The following is a 23,356-nucleotide window of genomic DNA, read 5'->3' as shown; positions in this document are numbered from 1 at the left end:
TTGGGCCCTGCACCCCATGGGAGACCAGGAGAAGCACCTGGCTCCTGGCTTCGGATCAGCGATCAGCGCGGTGCGCTGGCCGCAGAGGCCAGTGGAGGGTGAACCAACGGCAAAGGCAGACCTTTCTCTCTGTCTCTCTCTCTCACTGTCCACTCTGCCTGTCAAAAAAAAAAAAAGTTTGTGACTGGGGCCAGCGCTGTAGTGCAGCGGGTTAACGCCCTGGCCTGAAGCGCCGACATCCCATATGGGCACCGCTTGGAGATCCGGCTGCTCCTCCCTGCCCTTCAGCTCTTTGTCAACTCTTAACTTCGGGATTGGCTATCATGGCCTCTGACTGTCTACCCCAGGTCAGAAGTGGGCCAGGCACTCTGGTAACTCCCTGTAGCCCTGCCCCATCACCACGGTTACTGCTTTTTTAATAATTGTTGTCCTGGGGGCCAGCACTGTGGTGTAGCAGGTAAGGCCGCCACTTGCAGTGCTGTCATCCCATATGGATGCTAGTTCGAGTCCTGGCTGCTCCACTTCTGATCCACCTCTGCTTTGGCCTGGGAAAGCATAGAAGATGGCCCAAGTCTTTGGGTCCCTGCATCTGTGTGGGAGAGCTGGAGGAAACTCCTGGCTCCTGGCTTTGACCATTGCGGCCATCTGGGGAGTGAACCAGCGGATGAAAGACTCTCTCTCTCTCTCTCTCTCTCTCCCCCCACCATGTAACTCTGACTTTCAAAAAAAGGAATAAATCTTTAAAAAAAAAAAAAAGTTCGTGATTGTGCTGGTATAGAAACAAATGTAATCCAGGCTTGATTCATTAATAGATAGTCATTCTAGTTCTAATTTTAAAATAAATTAGAATATTTTTTGTAAGTCCCTAAATGTATCTGTGCCTACTGTGCTCAGTGGCTAAGATGGCCCTTCTGAGAGCTGGCCAGCACACTGCAAGTGTTATTGAGACATTGGTCGCCCAGCCCTGTGCTCAGAGCTATGGGGTAAGGAAAATAAGTATATGGTATGGTGCCTAAACTCAAAGACTTCTACCCTGCTGGAAAGAAAAACAAAGTTGACAGCTACAATCACTGAACCATAGAATCTCAGCCTGCAGGCCACTAGTGAAATCACCGGAATCCCTCTCTTACCAGGCTGCAATCCAACTTAAATAAATAATACATCTTAAAATCACAGACAAATTGAGAAAAAATTCAGAGGTAATAAGTTTTAAAAGAGTTTTTAAAAAGTACTATGCTAGGGTCAGCGCTGTGGTGTAGCAGGTAAAGCCACCGCCTACAGTGCCAGCATCCCATATGGGCACTAGTTCCCATCTCGGCTGCTCCACTTCTAATCCAGCTCTCTGCTATGGCCTGGGAAAGCAGGGGAAGGTGCCCAAGTCTTTGGGCCCCAGCACCCACATGGGAGACCTGGAGGAAGCTCTTGGCTCCTGACTTCATATCTGCCCAGCTCTGGCCATTGCCCATTGCCGGAGTGAACTAGTGATTGGAAGACCTCTCTTGTTGCTGTGGATTCATTCTGAGAGGAGAAGTGCTGTGGGGGCAAGAGACGTGGAGTCATGACATAGACACTGGAAGTCGGGTGAAAGCAGGCTAGAGGTGAGCAGCTCACAGACTCATTTATTTCAGTTGGTACAGCAGCTTATATAGCCGAGGTAGCCAATCCAGTCAAGGGGTGGTTTAGCCGTAACTAATCACTACCTGTTGCCTGGCAGTCTCCTTTGCCATGTGGGTTCCTAAGCCATTCCTGAGTAACTGATGCTCTCTTGCCAGCACCATCTTGGCATGGTCTTCTCATTCCACCACACTCTCTCTGCTTCTGCCTTTCAAATAAATGAATAAATGTTCAAAAAATAGTGACATAGGCAAGTGCGATGATGGATTGGATCTTTTTAAAAAAAAGATTTATTTATCTATTTATTTGAAAGAGTTACAGAGAGAGGTAGAGACAGAGAGAGGGGTCTTCCATGTGCTGGTTCACTCCCGAAATGACTGCAACAGCCAGAGCTGAGCTGATCCGAAGCCAGGAGCCAGGAGCTTCTTCCAGGTCTCCCATGGGGGTTCAGGGGCCCAAGGACTTGGGCCATCTTCTACTGCTTTCCCAGGCCATAGCAGAGAGCTGGATCAGAAGTGGAGCAGCTGGGATGGGAACCGGTACCCACATGGGATGCTGGCACTGCAGGCAACGGCTTTACCTGCTATGCCACGCTCCGGCCCCTATAGTTTAACTTATAATTCCTGTTGCAAAAGTTGATTCATTGAAAAGATCAACAAAACTGGTAAACTCTGAACTACATAAACCAGGAATAAGTAAAGAAGACTCAAATTACTAAAATAAGAGATACAATTGTTGCCAGTACTATCAATGTTAAGACTGTCTTGGTCTGCTTGTTCTGGGACTGGGTAATTTATAAAGAACAGAAATTTGTTTTGTCACACTTCTGAGGGCTGGGAAGGCTAAGGTCAAGGTGTTGGCAGGTTCAGTGTCTGGTGACAGGTTCAGTGTCTGGTGACAGCCTCAGTCTCTGCTTCCAAGATGGCACCTGGGTCACAGTTATCACACAGCAGGTCAAAGAGAAGACTGAAGGGGTGAACTTGTCCCTAAAAGTCCTTTTATAAGACATTGCTCCCATCCGTGAGGGACAGAGCCCTCAGCCTAATCACCTCCTAAAGGCACCACCTCTTAATCCTGTCGCATTGGGGTTGAAGTCTCAACAGGAATTTTGTAGGGAACACAGACCGTCATAGCACCTGCCAAGACTAAATCACAAAGAAATAGGAAATCAGAACAGAATTCTATCTAGTGAAGGGGTTGGGCTGGGTTGTCCATATGGGCACCGGTTTGAGTCCCAGCTTCTTCACTTCCAATCCAACTCCTTGCTAATGAACCTGGGAAAGCAGTAGAAGATGGCCCAAGTCCTTGGGCCCCTGAACCTGTGTGGGAGACTGGAAGAAACACCTGACTCCTGGCTTTGGATCAGCTCAGCTCTGGCTGTTGCAGCCATTTGGGGAGTGAACCAGTGGATGGAAGATCTCTCTCTCTCTCTCTCTCTCTGCCTCTCTCTGTAACTCTTTCAAATAAATAAAATGAATATTTAAAAAATATTTTAAAAAGAACTGGCACCAATTCTCAAACTTCCCTAAATAATGAAGATCAGGAGACATTGCTTAATTCCTCCTATGAGGCCAGCTTTATCTGGGTATGAAGGCCAGACAAAGACATCACAAGAAAATTATAGACCAACAGCTTTTTTTTTTTTTACAGGCAGAGTGGACAGTGAGAGAGAGAGACAGAGAGAAAGGTCTTCCTTTGCCATTGGTTAACCCTCCAATGGCCGCCATGACTGTGGGCGGCGCACCGCACTGATCCGAAGGCAGGAGCCAGGTGCTTCTCCTGGTCTCCCATGGGGTACAGGGCCCAAGCACTTGGGCCATCCTCTACTGCCCTTCCAGGCAACAGCAGAGAGCTGGCCTGGAAGAGGGACAACCGGGACAGAATCCGGCGCCCTGACTGGACTAGAACCGGGTGTGCTGCTGCCGCAAGGCGGAGGATTAGCCTATTGAGCCGCGGCGCCGGCCAGACCAATAACTCTTATGAATATTTGTACAAAAATTCTCAAAAATACTATTAAATTCATCAACATATAAAAAGCATATCATATTGGCCTGCATATTGGCCTGCACCGTGGCTTACTTGGCTAATCCTCCGCCTGTGGTGCCGGCACCCCAGGTTCTAGTCCCGGTTGCTCCTCTTCCAGTCCAGCTCTCTGCTGTTGCCTGGAAGGGCAGTGGAGGATGGCCCAAGTGCTTGGGTCCCTGAACCCCCATGGGAGACTGGGAGGAAGCACCCGGCTCCTGGCTTCGGATCGGTGCAGCGCTGGCCATAGTGGCCATTAGGGGATTGAACCAACGGAAGCAAGACCTTTCTCTCTGTCAATCTCTCACTGTCAAACTCTGCCTGGCAAAAAATTAAAAAAAAAAAAAAGGCATATCATATTAGGGCTGGTGCTATGGCATAGCAGGTAAAGCCATCGCCTGCAGTGCCAGCATCCCATATGGGTGCGGTTTGAGTCCTGGCTGTTCCACTTCCGATCCAGCTCTCTGCTGTGGTCTGGGAAAGCAGTGGAAGATGGTCCAAGTCCTTGGGCCCCTGAACCCCATGGGAGATCCAGAGGAAGCTCCTGGCTCCTGGCTTCGGATCAGCTCAGCTCTGGCTGTTGCAGTCATTTGGGGAGCGAACCAGCGGATGGTTGGTTTTCTACCTCTCTCTGTAACTCTTTCAAGTGAATAAAATAAATCTTAAAAAAAAAAAAAAGGAAGAAATAAGATTATTGCTGTTCTCAGATGATATGATCTTATATGCAGAAGACCCTAGAGATACAAAGAGATACAGAAACATCAGTTGTATTTCTATATACTAACAATAAACAATCCGAAAAAATGAAATTATAAAAATAATCCCACTTATAATAAAATATAAAAAATATTTAGAAATAAGGGAGATCAAAGATTAGTGTAAAGAAAATTTTAAAACTATTAAAACTATTTATTTATACTAAATATTATTTAAAATATAAATATAAATATTTATTTATAGATAAGATTATAAGATTATATTTATAGATAAGATTATTTATTTATAGATAAGATTAGTGTAAAGAAAATTTTAAAACTATTAAAACTATTTATTTATACTAAATATTATTTAAAATATAAATATAAATATAAATATTATTTATACTAAATAATGAAAATTTTAAAAAAATCTTATAGAAATTAAAGGAGACATAAATAAATGGAAACATAAGGGTGGGTTTTGTGGTGCAGCAGGTTAGATGGCCACTTGGAAAGCCCATGTCCCATATCAAAGTGCTTGGGACCAAGTCCCACCTCCAGTTCTGCTAAAGAATTCAAAGGCAGCAGATGATGGCCCAAACACTTGGGTTCCTATCACCCCCCACCCACAGGGGAGACCCAGATGGAGTTCCTGGTTCCTAGCTTCTGCCTGGTTCAGTCCTGGTGTTGCAGACATATGGGAGTGAACCAGTGGATGAAAGAATCTCTCTCTGTCTCTCTGCCTTTCAAATAAATAAATGTGTTTATAAAAATGGAATATATTCCATGTTCATGGATTGAGAGACAATATTTTTAAGATGTCAGTTTTACTCCAATCAATGCACAGATTCATGAAATCTCCCATCCAAGTACTAACCGGGCCCAGCCCTGCTCAGCTTCCGAGGTCAGACAAGATCCAAAGCATTCAGGGTGGCATGGCCGCAGACTAGATTCAGTGAAATCTATCAAAATCCCAATGACACTTTCAGCATAAAGAGAGAAACATATCCTAAAATTAACTTGACATGTCAAGGGACCCTGGAGAGCTGAATACATCTTGAAAAGGAATAACAAAGCCGGAGGATTCACATTTCTCATTTCAAAACTTACTACAAAACTAATCAAAACCCCACAGTATTGGTACAAAGACAGATATAATAGACTAACAGTATACACTAAGACTCCCTGACATAAACCCTTACATAAATGGTCAAATGATTTTTGACAAGGGGACCAACACAATTCAATGGGAAAGAAACAGTTTTTTCAACAAATGGTGCTGGGAAAATTGGCTAATCAACACACAGAAGAATGAAAGTGGACCTAACACTAAACAACAACAACAATTAACTAAGGAAGATTAAAGATGTCTGAAAGACCAAAACCATAAAACTCTTGGGAGAAAATATAGGGGAAAACTTCACGACATTGCATTTGATGATGATTTCTTGTCTATGACATTTAAGGCTCAAGCAATAAACAAATTAACAAATTGGACTTCATGGAAAATTTTTAAATGTGTGCATCAAAAGACATTTTCTTCAGAGTGAAAAGATGACCCACAGAACGGGAAAAGTTTGCAAATTATATATTTGAGAGCAGATTAGTATCCAGAGAATTTTTATAACTCAGCAACACAGCACTGTGGCACAGCAAGTTAAAGCCCCAGCCTGAAGCACCGGCATCCCATATGGGCACCAGTTCTAGTCCTGGCTGCTCCTCTTCCCACCAAGCTCCCTGCTATGGCCTAGGAAGGCAGTGGAAGGTGATCCAAGTCCTTGGGCCCCTGCATCCACATGGGTGACCTGGAAGAATCTCTTGGCTCCTGACTTCAGATCAGCTCAGCTCTGGCCATGTGGCCATCTGGGGAGTAAACCAGCAGATGGAAGACCTCTCTCTATATATATATCTATCTCTTTAACTCTGTATTTCAAGTAAATAAAAATAAATCTTAAAAAAAAATGGGCAGAGGGTTTGCACAGACATCTCTCTATAGGAGATATGCAAATGAGCAATAAGCACATGAAGATGTGCTTATTATTATTATTAATTAGGGAAATGTAAATCAAAATCACAACAGATATTACCTCACCCATTGGGAAGTTTATTATGAAAGAGATGAGCAAGTTTGGAGAAGACGTGGAGAACTTGGAACCTTGCCTCAGGTGGAGAGATGCAGATTGAATTCTTGGCTGGTGGCTTTGGCCTGGCCCTCTCCTGCCTTTTGTGGGCATTTGGGGAGTGAAACAGCAACTGAAAGAACTCTCCCTGTCTCTCTGCCTCTCAAATAAAATGGAAAGAAAAAGTAATTTAAAAAAATTAGAGGTTAAGTGATACTTTTTTGTTGATGTGTATTTTATCATAATAAAAAAAAAAACCTGAAACAAGTCCACCTTGGCACAGTGAATTAGGCCTCTCCTTGCTGTGTCAGCATCCCATATGTGAGCAGCATTAGAGTCCTGGCTGCTCCACTTCAGATCCAGCTCCTGCTAGCATGCCTGGGAAAGCAGTAGAAAATGGCTCACGTGCCTGGGCCCCAGATGGAGTCCCTGGCTCCTGGCTTCAGGCCAGCCCAGCCCTCACTGTGGCAGTCACTTGGGGGAGTGACCAATGGATAAAAGATCTCTCATTCTGTCTCTCCCTCTCTCTCTGTAGCTCTACCTTTCAAATAAATAAATCTTTTTTTTTTAAAAAAAAGAAGTCCCTCTTCATCTGTATTAACATTTTTGTTTGAAAGTCTATTTAGGCCGGCACCGCGGCTCACTAGGCTAATCCTCCGCCTTGCGGTGCCAGCACCCCAGGTTCTAGTCCTGGTCGGGGCGCCGGATTCTTTCCCAGTTGCCCCTCTTCCAGGCCAGCTCTCTGCTGTGGCCAGGGAGTGCAGTGGAGGATGGCCCAAGTACTTGGGCCCTGCACCCCATGGGAGACCAGGAGAAGTACCTGGCTCCTGCCATCAGATCAGCGCAGTGCGCCAGCCGCAGTGCGCCAGCCGCGGCGGCCATTGGAGGGTGAACCAACGGCAAAGGAAGACCTTTCTCTCTGTCTCTCTCTCACTGTCCACTCTGCCTGCCAAAAAAAAAAAAAAGTCTATTTAGCCTGTTGTGTGCCTCTATGTATAGTAATGTATTTATTTTCTATTGCCTCTGTAAACAAAATACTGTAAACGATGACTGAAACAACAGAAATTTATCTTACAGTGCAGAGGTCAGAATTTGAAAGTCAAGGGGGTGTGCAAGGCTGTGTTCCCCCTGGAGCCACCAGGGAAGAACCCATTTCCCTTGCTTTTCAAGCTTCTAAAGGCACCTGCGTTCCTTGGCTTGTGGTCCCTTTCTCCATCCTCATGGCCAGTCACACAGCATCTTCCAGTCTCTCCCACGCCCACCCAGTCCCCTCTCGCTTGCTCGCTCTCACTCTCTCCCTGTCTCCCACACCCTCCTCCCCTCCGCTCTGTCGTCACGGCTCCTTCCCTGTGCCTGATTCTCCTGCCTCCCGGATCCTAAGGCTCCTTAGGATTACATCTGGTTAGCCTGCATAATCCAAGGTCATCATCCCACCTTAAGATCCTTAACTTAATTACATCTGCAAAATCCATTTTTCCACATCAGCTGACATAGCCTCTACCTCTGAGGCTCTAGGTATTCGTATGTGGAGATCTTTGGGAGATGTTATTCATCAGCTTTGTCATGTTGGTGTTTGCACAATATATTTTATGTTTTACTCTTGGCCTTCAAATATTCCTGTATCTTTCTTCTCAGGTGAGCCATTACCTTGACCATGAACCATTTTTTCGACAATTTGATTTTGGATTTTTTTCATCATCCTGGACTTTCTACTCTGTATACCTTTAAAATGTCAGAATAATAATCCCTGCAAATCAATAATCAATACTGAATTTTGTGTGCTGAGCAATATGCTAATCTTTTTACATGAATTGTTTCATTAATCCTTACAAGAAACCTGTGAGACAGATGTCATTAACAGCATTGTGTGTAAATGAGGAGCCTGAAACACAGGGAGGTTACACCTTGCCAGGGTCATACAGCCAGCAGGTGCCAGACCCAGGAGACAACCCCAGTCTGCTGCAGGAGCCTCCCTTCTTAGTCATCTCTTTCAAATATAACACCTATTCCATGAGATTCAAGCAAGCTATTTTAAATCTGAGTAGAAAAAGTAGCACATTTGCATGATACCATTACGTAAAATGATTCCTCTCCTCTTATCGCTCTCTCCTTCTGCCTGTCAATGTGCATAAAAATATATCTAAAATGATATTCCCCAAGTGGTTATTTCTGGGAAGTAGGATTTGGGATATTTTTATCTGTTTATGTTTTCTTTGTTATTTTGTTATTCTTTTTTTTTCTCTTAATGTTTTTATGTCATGTGTTTTTGTAATGAACATGCGGTATATTTTGTTTTTCCAATGACTTTATTGAGATGTAATTTATATACCATAAAATTCATTCAAGTGTACAGTTCATTCAATTTTAGTATATTGACAGAACTATGCAATCATCATTACAATCTAATTTTAGAATATTTCTGCTGGGGCCGGCGCTGTGACGCAGTGGGTTAATGCCCTGGCCTGAAGCACCGGCATCCCATATGGGCACAGGTTCGAGACCCGGCTGCTCTACTTCCCATCCAGCTCTCTGCTATGGCCTGGGATGGCAGTAGATGGCTTATGTGCTTGGGCCCCTGCACCCATATGAGAGACCCAGAAGAAGTTCCTGACTCCTGGCTTCGGATTGGTGCAGCACCGGCCATTGCAGCCAATTGGAAAGCGAAATAGCGGATGGAAGACCTCTTTCTCTCTCTCTGCCTCTCCTCTCTGTGTAAGTCTGACTTTCAAATAAAAATAAATAAATATTATTTTTTAAAAAAGAATATTTCTGCTACCCTTAAAAGAAGCATTCTGTCTACATATAGTCACTTCCTGCTCCTAACTTCAGCCCTAGGCAAATACTAATTTACTCTTTAATCTCACATACTCTCCTATTTTGGATTTTTCTATCTGAACAAAATCATATGATGTGTGGGTTTTGTGTCTAATATTCTTCTTAAAATTTTTTTATTTATTTACTTGAAAAGGGGAGAAAAAGAGAGAGAGAGCAAGCCCCTATTCACTGGTTCAGAATGACCAGGGCTGGCCTAGGCCACAGCAATATAGGTCTCCCATCTGGGTGGCAGGAACCGGATCACGTGAACCACCACTGCCTCCTCCCAGGGTGTGCATTAGCAAGAACTAAAGTCAGGAAGCAGGGCTGGGCGTTGAGTCCAGGTACTCCAATGTGGGATTGTGGGTGTCTTAACTGACGTTTAACCACTTAAATGTCTGTACCAAACCTTACAGGAAGAAGAATGTTGTTGAGTTACAGTCACGTCGTAGTATGTTGCAGTACTTTGTTCTAGTAGATGAACTATGTGTAGTATTCTGTAGTATGGAAATGTGCCACATTGTTTATCTGTTCCTCCGCTGAAGGACTTTGGGCTGTTTCCAGTTTAGGGGCCCTGTGAATAATGCTATGATGCACATCTGTAAACAAGTTTTTTTGAGGGAAATGCCTGTTTTCATGTCTCTTGGGCAGACACCTGGGAGTGGGACTGCAAAGTCACATGGTAAGTCTGATGCACTGTTTAAGAAACTGTCAAGCTGTTTTTCCAAGGTCACTGCCCCCTTTAAACCGCCACCAGCAACGTAGGGGCATGCTCCCATTTCTGCACATTCTTGCCAACTATGTCTTTCTCTTTTCTATTGTCGTTCTAGTGGTGTGAAGTACTACTTCATTATGCGTTCCACTCACATTTCCTAATGACAAATGACACTGTGCATCTCTCCATGTGCTTATTGGCCATCGGCGTATCTTTTTGCCAACATAGATTGTTTTTATAACAACTACAATGATTTTTGAAGATTTTGATGTCATTGGACAGAATCACCCGGATGACTTCTGCCTGTCACAGAACTCAGAAACTATGGTTTCACTCTGGCCTCCTACGACTGCAGCCAAAACTTGGAGTGGACTGTTTTTGGCAGACACATTATACCATTGGCTCAGATTAAGCCTGCAGTCAACTGAATAGCCCAGATCCCATCTTCATTGACTGCTATGCAGTTGAAAATCTCTCATTCTCTATTTGGACAATTGATTTTATTGCACCTAAATGCTGGAGCTAACACTTATCCATGTTGAATTTTATCTTGTCAGTTTAGATCCATTCTTGTCATCTGTAAAAATAAACTTTTATCTCAGTCCTATCTTCTCACTTTACCTCCCTGGCAAGTCCCTTCTGGAAGGCAAAATAGCCAAGAAGGTGGAATGTTAACCGTGACAATGTCCATCTTTTCTGAATCAAAATGAATTTGCACTTTTCTCCAAGCAATACAGGACTCAATTACAATACATTAAAATGTGTCAAAAAGTAAGTATCTCAAAAATAAAACCGTGGGCAGGCATTTGATGCAGAAGTGAAGACACCACGTGGGACATCTGCATCCCACATTGGAGCGCCCGGTTCCAGTGTCAGCTCTGCTCCTGGCTCCAGCTTCCTGCCAATGCTCACCCTAGGAGGCGTCAGTGGGGGCTCAGGTTATTGGGTCCTTGCTGTCCACAAGGGATACCAGGATTGAGTTCCTGGCTGCTGATTTTGGCCTGGCCCAGGCCTGGCTGTTGCTAGAATTGGGAGTGAACCAGCAGATGCAAACACACACTCTCTCTCTTTATTTCTTTCTCAATTTTTCTCTGTCTCCCTTTCAAATAAGTTTTTAAATTTTTTTTAAGAAAATAAAAATTTAAAAGTTAAACTAATGAGGGAGACACCTAAACTGCATATTTTAATTTTTTATAATCAACATAGGTACCTGTCTGTAAACTGAGGGCACTTCAAGAAGCTTGTCCAAAATAGAGTTTAAAAGATAAGTTTAGGCCGGCGCTGCAGCTCACTAGGCTAATCCTCCACTTTGTGGCGCCGGCACACCGGGTTCTAGTCCCGGTCGGGGCGCCGGATTCTGTCCCGGTTGCCCCTCTTCCAGGCCAGCTCTCTGCTGTGGCCAGGGAGTGCAGTGGAGGATGGCCCAAGTGCTTGGGCCCTGCACCCCATGGGAGACCAGGAAAAGCACCTGGCTCCTGCCATCGGATCAGCGCGGTGCGCCGGCCACGGCGGCCATTGGAGGGTTAACCAACGGCAAAGGAAGACCTTTCTCTCTGTCTCTCTCTCTCACTGTCCACTCTGCCTGTCAAAAAAAAAATAAAAAATAAAAATAAAAAAGATAAGTTTATTGGGGCTGGCGTTGTGGCCTAGCAGGTAAAGCCACTGCCTGCAGTGTCGGCATCCCATATGGATGCTGGTTCGAGTCCTGGCTGCTCCACTTCCAATCCAACTCCTTGCTAATGTGCCTGGGAAAGCAGTGAAGATGGCCCAAGTCCTTGGGTCCCTGTACCCACGTGGGAGACCCAGAAGAAGCTCCTGGCTCCCAGCTTTTGGATGGGTGCAGCTCCAGCCGTTGTGGCCATCTGGGGAGTGAAACAGCTGATGGAAGACTTACCCCCCACTCCGCCATTTCCTCTCTGTAACTCTACTTTTCAAATAAATAAATAAATATTTAAAAAACAAAAAAATAATGTTTTTTTAAAAAGATGTTTATTTTGGTATAAAAAATGAAAATACACATATGATTTTTTTCACAAAATGCATTTTCCATGAACTTTCTGTTGATCCCTTATATGAAAAGCTGTTAAAGGTAAGCACTGTCTGGGCCAATGCTGTGGTGCAGTGAGTTAAGCCACCTGCTTGCAAAACTGAATCCCACATCTGAGATCCGGCTCAAGTCCAGGTTCCTCACCTTCCAATCCAGCTCCCTGCCAATGCACCTGGGAAGGCAGCAGATTATGGCCCAAGTGCTTGGGCCCCTGACACCCATGTGGGAGACCTAGAAGGAGTTTCAGGCTCCTGGCTTTGACCTGGCCTACCGTTGGCTGTTGCAGTCATCTGGGGAGTGAATCAGTATATGAAAACTCACTTGCTCACTCGCTCTCTCTCTCTCTGTCTCTCTGTCTCACCCTGCCTTTCAATTAAATAATTAAATAAATAAATCTTTAGGCTGGCACCGTGGCTCACTAGGCTAATCCTACGCCTTGCAGCGCCGGTACCCTGGGTTCTAGTCCTGGTTGGGGCATCGGATTCTGTCCCAGTTGCTCCTCTTCCAGGCCAGCTCTCTGCTGTGGCCCAGGAGTGCAGTGGAGGATGGCCCAAGTACTTGGGCCCTGCACCCGCATGGGAGACCAGGAGAAGCACCTGGCTCCTGGCTTCGGATCGGCACAGCACACTGGCCGTAGCGGCCATTTGGGGGGTGAACCAACAGAAAAAGGAAGACCTTTCTCTCTCTCTCTCTCTCTCTCTCTCTCTCTCTCAATAACTCTGCCTGTCAAAAATAAAAATAAAATAAAATAAAATAAATAAATCTTTAAACAAGTAAGCACTCTCATTCAAGTTTGCCTTAGTAACAGTCACTTTGACTACATTTGCTTTTTAAAAATGAAGAGAGAACGTATAGATAGTGTCATTGAAAGGCAGGCATAGCACATATAGGGTTTTCTATCACATTTTGATTCTTCCTTATTCCTTCTGGAAATGCTGGAAATGGCCTACTGTCACCTTTAGGAATTGATTGCCTTTCCCATAACTCGTTCACATCCCGCCTCTCCCTTGAAAACTCTCTGGGGCTTTCCAAACCACTCTGACGGCTCGCCTGCTTGCTCCAAGGGTCCTCTGTAGAACCAGGCTGAACTGCAGCCTCCTCGCCCAGCGCACACCCAGAGTCCACCTCTGCTTTCCTTGGTCTCTTTCACCCCCATCTGCCCTCAATTCACACTCCCTTCCCTTCTCACTCTAGTGTGATTAATGTGTTTCCTTCCAGTCCAGATTGTACGCATGCATTTAGATAAAGGGGTATCCACCAGGAAGTGTTTCTCTATTTTTAAATCCTACAAATACCATCGTGCTGTAAATCTTATTTGGTTGCTGATTTCAGTCCTCCAACATCATGTCTCTGAGAGATACCTATGTGCTCCATGCAGATCTCATTTAACACTTGTGCCTGCCGCATACCATTATATCAAATGCACACACCACATCCTTCCAGAAGGTCCCTCATTCTGAACGACGCTTCTGCGAACGTTGTCGAGAAGCTCCTGTGTGTGCCCCATGCTCTATGCAGCTCGGAGAAAACGATCTGGAGAGAGAAATTTGCAGGCGCTTCTTAAGAACCGTGTCTCAGGTGTGTGCCCACGACGGAGACTGCTGAGTCATGGGACCCTGCACACATGACTTCCACAAACACCGCTGTGTTGCTCACTGGAAGAGCTGCAGCAGTGTGCATTCGGCAGCAGTAGTGCAGAGCGTGTGTTTCAAGGCAGCATTGTTCTCAGCGGCGCCCGGCACCGTCTGCACAGGTATTGCGGATGTGATGACTCGCGGGCCACCTCGGAGCTGTCTGCCGTGCTGTGCTCTCCTCTCGCTGGATGGGCTGAACTTTGAGCTCCTCAGTTATTTGCAGCTACTCAGAAGTCCCCTTCTGTACATCGCCTGTGCACGTCCACTGTCCTTCTTTTTTCTATAACTGTTTCTTTTTAAATTGTTGTTGGCTTGCATGATTTCCTGGTGTATTCTACCTACTAATACCATAAAGGTTGCAGGCATTGCAAGTATCTTCCAGGCTGTCACTGGCCGCTTGTCACTGTTAACTTGTTTGTGATTTCCTCCACCGGACCCAAATCTTTCATTTACCATTGTTGTGAAATCCAGCTATTTGTTTCTTGATGGTTTGAGCTGCTGAAGCTTAGATAAGAATTTCTCAGGGGCTGGTGCTGTGGCATAGAAAGTTAATCCTCTGCCTGCAGTGCCGGCATCCCACATGGACGCCGGTTCTAGTCCCGGCTGCTCCTCTTCTGATCCAGCTCTCTGCCTGGGAAAGCAGTAGAAGATGGCCCAAGTACTCACGCCCCTGCACCTGCGTGGGAGTGAACCAGTGGAAATGAACCAAAGGAAGACCTTTCCCCCTTTCTCTCCCTCACACTGTAACTCTACCTCTCAAGTAAATAAATAAAATCTTTAAAAAAAAATCAGAATTTTTTCAACCACCTAAAAACAGATATTTCCCTACATTTCCCTCTTATTGGCTTTAGTTTTCCTTTTGCATTTTGAAATGCATTCATTTTGAGATTTCTTTCTTTTCTTTTCTTTTTTTATTGTGAATGAGTTAGGAGAGGAATTCAACTGTTTTTTCTGTATAGTAAGACTTTCCTGTGAAGTATTTTCTAAACAGCCTACTGGTTTATTATACTTTTGTTAAGATGTCCCTAGCATATATTTACTTTTTATAGATGTGCCAATGAGTCTGGGGAATTTCTGTGGGTCTCTTTGCTTGTTCGGCACCTGAACGTCAAGAATTTAATTTATAAGTGTGTGTCTCACATGTGTCCATCCTTTTATTCTTCTTTTTCAGAGTGACTTAGTTACAAAAGTACTTTTATTCTTCCATATAAAATTTAAAACCAGTTTATTATAATTCTGGAAATTTCTGCTATTTTTTTTAAAGATTTTTTTATTTGAAAGGCAGAGTGACAGAGAGAGATGGAGAGACAGAGAGAGAAATCTTCCATCTCCTGGTTCATTCCCCAAATGGCTACAATGGCCAGAACTAGGTCAGGCCTGAACCAAGAGCCAGGAGCTTCATCCAGGAGTCCAAGTCTTGGGCCATCTTCCTCTGCTTTCCCAGGCACATTAGCAGGTAGTTGGATGGGAAGTGGAGCAGCCAAGACTCAAGCCAATGCTCATACGGGTCGGTAAAGTTGCAGGCAGCATCTTAATCTGCAGTGCCACAAAGCCAGCCCCTACTGCTGTGACGTTGCTTGAAATTTTTAATGGAATACGTAAAATAATCTGAGGACAAATGACATCATAGCAATAGTAAGTTGACCTAGTCATTTAGTTAGGTTTTTCTTTTTCCCTTTAATGGAGACATGTAGCTAAATTTTTTTCTCAATAAAGGTCCTGCTCATTTTTTATTAGTATAATACTAGACACTTTCATTACCTTTGTAAGTTGTCTTTATATAGATATGACTATGAATGAATTCTGTATTTTCTATTTGTACTCCTGTGTCCTTTTCAGGGTTTTGAATAGGGGGAGCCAGCCCCTGAGGGCTCCACCTCCAAGTCTGAACCATACTTAATAACTAGATTTTTTTTAAAGATTTATTTATTTATTTGAAAGGCAGAGTTACAGAGAGACAGAGGCAGAGGCAGAGAGGTCTTCCATCTCCTGGTTCACTCCCCAAATGGCTACAACGGCTGGAGCCGGGCAGATCAGAAACCAGGGACTTCTTCCAGGTCTCCCATGTGGGTACAGGGGCCCAAGGACTTGGGCCATCCTCCACTGCTTTCCCAGGCAATTAGCAGGGAGCTGGATCGGAAAAGGAGCAGCGGGACTCAAATCAACACCCACATGGGATGCCTACACTGCAGGTGGCAGCTTCATCCCCTAGGCCACAGCACCAGACTGCAATAAGTAGATATTCGTGGACACAAATGTTTCACTTGTGACTACATGCACATTACATTTCACATTACCTTCCTCAGGACCCAGCTTAGTGCTGTATGCCCGTGGACAGAAGGACACAGCTGCAGCCCCAACTGGACGCAGAAGACTTGAGTGTAGTCCCCCTACAGGTGAGCATGAAGCAGTCTAATTGCTCTGAGTCACCTTCTGCATTCCTAGAACAGAACTAATGAGGTTGTAAGAACGTTTCAAAGAGGAAATAGATGTATCTAGCACAGAATTTGGAAAGTGGAACCAAAAGCAGCTGATTGATTCTAAAGGCAAGAAATATCAGATACAATGGATTGCACAGAGGATTCCCAGTGATTATTACCGGACTTATTCCAGCAGAGGACATCAAAGACGATTTATTATCGTGTCTCCAGATAACACACGCATTCATTGGTTGTGGCTGAAAGGAGAGGCTCCCACCCGCCTTGAAATGGTTCCAGTGATGCACATGGTATTCGGCACCCTCACCAAAAGACTCAAAGTCACTGACTCAGCACCTGCTCAAAAGCACTCTCAGGGCCAGCACTGTGGCACAGTGGGTAAAGCTGCTGCCTGCAGTGCTGGCATCCCATATGAATGCTGGTTTGAGTCCCAGCTGCTCTACTTCGCATCCAACTCCCTGCTATGGCCTGAGAAAGCAGTAGAAGATGGCCCAAGTCCTTGGGCTCCTGCACCTGCATGGGAGACCCAGAAGAAGCTCCTGGCTTAAGATCAGCTCAGCTCCAGCCACTGGGAACATTTAGGGAGTGAACCAGCAGATGGAAGACTTTTCTCTCTGTCTCTCTGACTCTACCTCTCTATAACACTGCCTTTCAAATAAATAAATAAATAATAAAATTAAAGTAAAAAAGGCACTCTTGCTGACCTCCTCAGCCCCACTCTTGCTTTTGCTTTTGTTTTTAATGGGTCAAAAAAGGGGTTTCTCTGTATTTTCCCACCCCTCTCCCAAGTTGCTCTATCAGACCTTGCAGCTTCGTGGCTATCTTTGGGCTGTACGCACTTACATTATCTCGCCCATGGGTTTGCTTTGTTCCGATTCCTTTTTCCCACTGGGTACTCTGTAGGAGCAGTGCCCTGATCGGTCTTGCTCACATGCCTGGATCGGGACCAGGCAGAGTGCACACTCAGCACACATTCCTGGAACAAGGTGAAGTGAGGTCAGATCCAGCAGAACGGGGCAGCAGCTCATCCCTGCTTCCTCACATCACGCGTGGGCACCGGCTGACCTTCATGCCGGGAAGCAAAGTTGGAGAGTGGCAACTGGCTCTGAGGAGCTTTGCTGACAGACACAGCAGCTGGGCCAGGCGCCGTCTCAAGGAGCCCTTTGCGTTGATGGGCCCCGGGGCTCTGGCAAGAAGAGGGCTAAAGACACATTGGCCCTGTCCTGACTCAACCCCCGGGTTTATCTTTCAGATAAATGGGGAGGAATGTGAGATCCAGAAGCTATGGCAATGGCCTTGAATGAATGAGCGCTGCAACAAGTTCCAAAGTTCTTCAAAGAAAGTCTCGGAGCTCCTCCTCCTCCTCTGCAGGCCACTGCTCATCGCACTTGGCAGCTGGGGTTGGGGAGTGAGGATTTGTAGAAAGCAACCTTCAGCTGCTGCTCTGTGTTTCCTTTGTAGCTCTCCTGACTTCGCTTTTAGAGGGAAGAGGTTAGGACCGAAAAGGCAGCAGACTTCTAATGAAATCTTTTTTTCCCCAAAAAGAAAATGATAACACTAAAACCATAAGGCAAACCAGTAGGGGGTGTTAAAGATAAAATGACCACGCAGAAGTCAATGCAAATGTAGTTTTAGGCAATTACTGTGAGTTCTCTGTGTCCCTTGTAGGCGGACAGACCTTTAAAAATAAAATTGCTCTTGATTGTTTGCTAAATCTCATTTTCTGTGCTTCTGAGATTGCTCCCATTATCTGTATGTTTTTAAATCTCCTAATGCACCATTATAAATAATAGTAAGCATAATTTTCCTGTATGTCTTAAAATATTTATAATAATGAATAAACAAATCATGACATTACCATAAAATGAAATTTGCAGCCACAAGATTGTATATTTCAAAGATATTTTAAGACATTCAGAAATGTTCATTATATAATCTTTTATAAAAATAGAATATAAAACCATGCATGGAGAATGCTCTTCATTTGTGTTTTATTATGTCTAAAACAAGAGGGGCCAGCGCTGTGGTGCAGTGGATTAAGCTGCCATCTACAGTGCTGGCATCCCTGCTGCTCTGCTTCCTATTCCGCTACTTGCTAATGGCCTGAGAAAGCAACAGAAAATGGCCCAAGTGCTTGGGCCCCTGTGCCCACATGGGAAACCAGGAAGAAGCTCCTGGGTCCTGGCTTTGGCCTGGTCCAGCCCTGGCTGTTGTGGCCATTTGGAGAGTGAACCAGTGGATGGAAGATCTCTCTCTGTCTCTCCTCTTTCTCTGTAACTCTGCCTTTCAAATAAATAAATAAATCTTTTTTAAAAAAGGATTGTGGGGCTAATGATTGTGACAAATGATGAGTTTTCTTTTCCTCCTTATATTATACAACTGTTTCTAATTTCTGAACTCATTAATAAATAGGTCATTCTTTTTTTATAAAGATGTATTTATTTACTTACTTACTTGAAGTCAGAGTTACACAGAGAGAGATGGAGAGGCGGGGGGGGGGGGTGTCTTTCATCCACTGGCCCACTCCTCAACTGGCTGCAAGGGCTGGAGCTGCGCCGATCTGAAGCCAGGAGCCAGGAGCTTCTTCAGGGTTTCCCACATGGGTGCAGGGGTACAAGGACTTGAGCCATTTTCCACTGCTTTCCCAGGCCATAGTAGAGAGCTGGATGGGAAGTGGAGCAGCCAGGACTCGAACCGGCATCCATATGGGATACCAGCACTGCAGTTGGTGACTTTACCCACTACACCACAGTGCTAACCCCAAATAGATCATTCCTACAATCAGAAAAGACTTACACAGATGCTCAGATGTATTCTCAGTAGGTACTTTTTTGAGGTAGATAAGGAAGAGACATCAACCTTCTGTTTTAAATTAGAAATATCCTGCCTCTAATCACATAATTCATGGCCAAAAACAAGTGGAATCTGAAAGAGAAAGCAGCCTCTTGTGTTGGCAGGATCTGCCCCCTACTCCTCTTAGATAAACCTGGTAAGAAGCACACAGGCAGGTTTCCTGGGGCCTCGCCCTGGCCGGCGCCCTGGGCTGCCTTCCTGTCTCACGAGTGCACCTGCAGGAGGCAAGGAGCACGAGCCTGAGACCCCGCTTCTGCAAGAGCTCTCCCCAGCCTTCTGCCTGGGCAAGGGAGGAATCCTGAAACATAGCTCTGGATAACGTTCAAACGACTGGGCCTGTCTGGTTTTAGGTCATTCCAGGTCCAAGTGCTGCTGTCAAAGAGAAGCATTTCCACGTTCCCAAATTGCCGGAAGCCTAACTTTGGAATCGCTGCACCCTTCCCCCCTTGAGAACAAAGACTGCCAATTCCTTTCCAAAGACGCCTCGATGAATCCCCCCTCACAGAGACAACCTCCTCGTGGAATCTTCATAAAGACTCACTAGCTCACTTGTCACCAGCCATGGAACACTGTCCGTTCAGGGACAGATCAGGTGTGGTTGACAGCAAATGCAACATGGAACATCTTCCTGCCATGCCTCATGCCTTGTTCTTCAGGCTGGGATCTGTTTCCATTTGGAGAATCCACAGACCACGTAATCCACTTTAAGTGCTTTTTATATTTTTGAAGTAATAAATGTCACCTATTTTTTCTTTTTATTCCAACTCTTAGGAAAAATATTAGTTACTTGGGTCCAGCTGTAGGAATTCGGCTCTGACTGGCCCCAAGCGGCTCTCCGGCATGGGTATTCTTTTTTAATCTCCTTCGACAACTCTGATGTTCAGCTAGAGTTGAGAGCTACTGATTTAAACTGTGAATCTTTGTCTCTACGACATATTTAGTATCTGTGATTTATCTAATGCCAAGTCTCTGGTCAAGAATGCAACATCCAATTATAACACAGATCCCACGGGTGAGATCAATTTTAGGATTTTTCCACATGGCTTCTAGAAATGTACTGCAGTGGGAATCAAGTACTGTTGGATATTTTACATTTGCCTAATTCCCCCATACCCTCAAAAGGGATACTCAGGAGAAACCTCTTTTCTTGATGTAGAGACTGTGGGCAGCCTCCAAAGAAAATCACAGTATGGGTCTCCTACAAAAAGCCAACCCTTTATCATCAGGGGGATGTGGTCAGAAGGGCTGCCCTAAAAAAGGAAAATGAGGTTGCCGGAGGACTGTCTGATGCAAGTGTTGACAGAGGGAAGTTCGGCTGCCAAGACAAGAGCTTTCGCCTCTGGAGATCCGGGACTGACAGGTGCCCCCAGCCTCCTTGCATCCCTGCCCAGCAACGGACCTCAACTCAGCACTCCTCCTCACCCCCCATTCCAAACCCCGGGGATCTGACCCATGCACACGGAGCATGGCTCCAGGTGTGGGGAAGGAGTTTAATTAGAGCCGGGAAAGTGGATGCTGCGGCAGCAGAGAAACAGGAGTGGGTGAGGGAGCAAGGAGCGTGGAACGCTGTCCATTTGGCAAGGAAGAGGAGGAGAAAGAGGCTTCAGATGTGATTCTAGATCAATATTGAAAGAGCCCTATTGGACAGGAATTAGTTTTGAGGAGGAAGTTCGTGAACTTGAATGCTTGAGGACAGGATGTGGATGAAATAATATTACAGCATCCTTTCAAATTTAGGCTAGTGCCCTTTTATTGAATTAAGGAAAGAAATCACGAGGCTGAGAGAGCACAAGTGAGCCTGCTGGGAGTTGGCACAGGCCACGGGAGGCTCTTCAGCCACCTCTGCTTTCTCACTCTCCACCCCTGGTCCCTGCTCACGCCTTCCCCCAGCCCCAGCGCCGGGCCCTGGTCCCTCAAGCCACTGCCCTCCCATTCACTCCATCACTCTAGGATTCTCCTTTTGCCTCCTCCATGGATCATGGCTGAGCGATGCCATCCGGCAGCCTGACGGTCCCCTGTGCAGGTGTGGGCCAGGGCCCCGGGTTCAATCATCCAAGGGAGAAGAGGCTCCCCAGGAAAGAGGCAGAGGGACCTCATCCTAAGCCTGGGAACCCTACAGAAGATTTTTAATATAATTTTGCCTCAATACCATTTTGAACAATGGAGAAGCTTCCTTGAACTCTCTCAGATTGAAAACACCAGTGTGTGTGTGAGTGTGTGCACATGCATACACATGCATACACACTCACTCAGATACAGTTCTCTTGAGAAATGAGGAAACTGAGATTTATGAGGTGAATGTCTATGAGTATCCAGGGTATCATGGAAAATTCTATTTTAAAGGAGTTGGTTCTTCAAATTACATATTTGGGACAACCCTCATTTGTTTGTTTAGAAGGAAAACATTTCTGTTCTCAGAGCTGATTCTTTTCCAGTGGCCCTAACGCTAAGGAAGCGGCACAGGGCGATGGGAAGAGAAGTGGCTGGGCTCTGATTTCCCTCTGAAAAGCAGCTCTGTGACCCTGGGGAAGCGGATGCACCCTCTTAGCCCCAGCCCACCCTGTAAAAGGGGGGGAGGTCTGCCCAGGTTTATTTCTGGCATGGAATTCTCATTGCAAAAGCTCAGTGTCCTATGTAAAACCCAAACTGCCTGCAAGCAAGAGTTCCATTCACTGCATAGCCCCTCCCAACTCAAGAATCAAACGCTGCCTAAGCAAGACTCTTAATTGCACTCAGTCCTATTGTAGACATTCCAGATATGTAGGACATGGACTCAAAGGAAAACCCCAGGACTTGCACAGGACCACCCAAGTTCAGAGCAGCCAACCCTTCCCCATGTCATCAGCTCTGTCTGTGCACTTGGCCCAGACAGCTCTAGCTAACGATTTGCATGCAAAGCCCCTGACTCCTTTGCTGTTAGTATGTGAGGATCTGAACTGGGGGAACAGGACTGCGATCTCCACAAGCCACTCACGCTGCATGCACGTGTGTTCCTTGGGAGAGTAGGACTGGCTGGCAGCAGACAAAGCAGCAGAGACAGGTAGGGCTTGGCGCCAGCCTTGGGAGAAACCCTCAACATTCCTTCCAAGCTGTCACCCCTCTCTCCACTCGGAGAAGCTGGAAACACTCTGCCTCTGGAGTCCTCTAGGAGAGCAAGGTGATTTAAGTCACGCATATTTCTATGACGTAGATGTCCAAACAGGAAGCCAAAGAGAACTGACTTTCCAGCTGTTGCTTTTACAAGGCAGCATGTGGCTAGGAACGGACAAGAGCAACCATTACGGTTGTAATTCTCCATGTGTGCATCCTAGGAAATGTATCGTGGTAACCCGATCCGAAATGGCTTTCAGGATTTAGAAATTAGGGTTTCTCCACTGCCCATGGAATTTGAGCCCATGTTTAGAAGTCAGTGCTGGACCTTAGCTGACACTTCCATACCTGCCAAAAGCAGCTGATGGGAACCAGGTGGCCTGCTTCAAGCAGAATTCAATTACCCAGATGGTAACTGTTTCTTAATTCAAAACTTTAGCAGCGCTTTTTTTTTTCCATTATGAAAAATGAGAGGGGGGGAAAATACATTGAGCCTGAGCACTCCTGGTTGATGAGATTAAGGGCAAGGCAGGCAAGCAGGGCCCTGGCCTCCACCAGCTCCCCGCAGCTCCAGTCTACAGCACATCGCCTGCCCGACATGCGGCTTATTCCTGGAACAGGAGTGATGGCCTGAAACTCAGCCTCCTCTTGGGTTGGTTCTTGGGAAGCTAGAATAACTCTCCCCCACTAATTAGCGATTGCATTAGCAGATGGTATCTTTTTTTTTTTTAAGTAAAAATGATAATTAAGTAAAGGTTTTCAATTGCATTTGGAGACAATGCTTTCTTTCTCCTGAGAGGCTGTGTGGCCTCAGTCCCTGCCGTGCACACCCTTACTCTGAAAACGGAAGGCTCTGACTACACTACAGCTGTGGGGCTTACTTCCCCAGTCCTCACAGGGCTTGGTACTAAGCAGACCAGTTCAGACAGGTGCAGTGTTGACTGGACCCTCTCTCCCAGCTTTGCGTGTAGCTGGCTGGCGTTCAGCAGACAAGTTCCTTATTGGACAAGGAGATGGGTTGGGAAGAGGCAAGCAGCATGAAGTAGATTCTGCTCTCCACCCCTTCTCCTCCAGATACATTTTTGTGAGTGCCTTCATCATTCATTGGCCCTCCATCATTCAAGGGCTCAGGGTCTCCCCAGGCGGTAGGAATTTGGAATCGACAAGCTCTCAACCATTACTTCATGGCAAGCGATGTCCTAATACTTCCTGGGGATCGGGTCTATCGATCCTTATGGCAGCCCTGTGATGTATTTACCAAACTATATGGCTTTTATAGGCTGCCTATGACTAAGAAAATGTTACTGCTTG

Source organism: Oryctolagus cuniculus, chromosome 7, assembly GCF_051225735.1.
Source record: "Oryctolagus cuniculus isolate XC-2025 breed Fujian yellow rabbit chromosome 7, ASM5122573v1, whole genome shotgun sequence".
Taxonomy (NCBI): Eukaryota; Metazoa; Chordata; class Mammalia; order Lagomorpha; family Leporidae; genus Oryctolagus; species Oryctolagus cuniculus.
Note: the sequence above shows the minus strand (reverse complement) of the source record.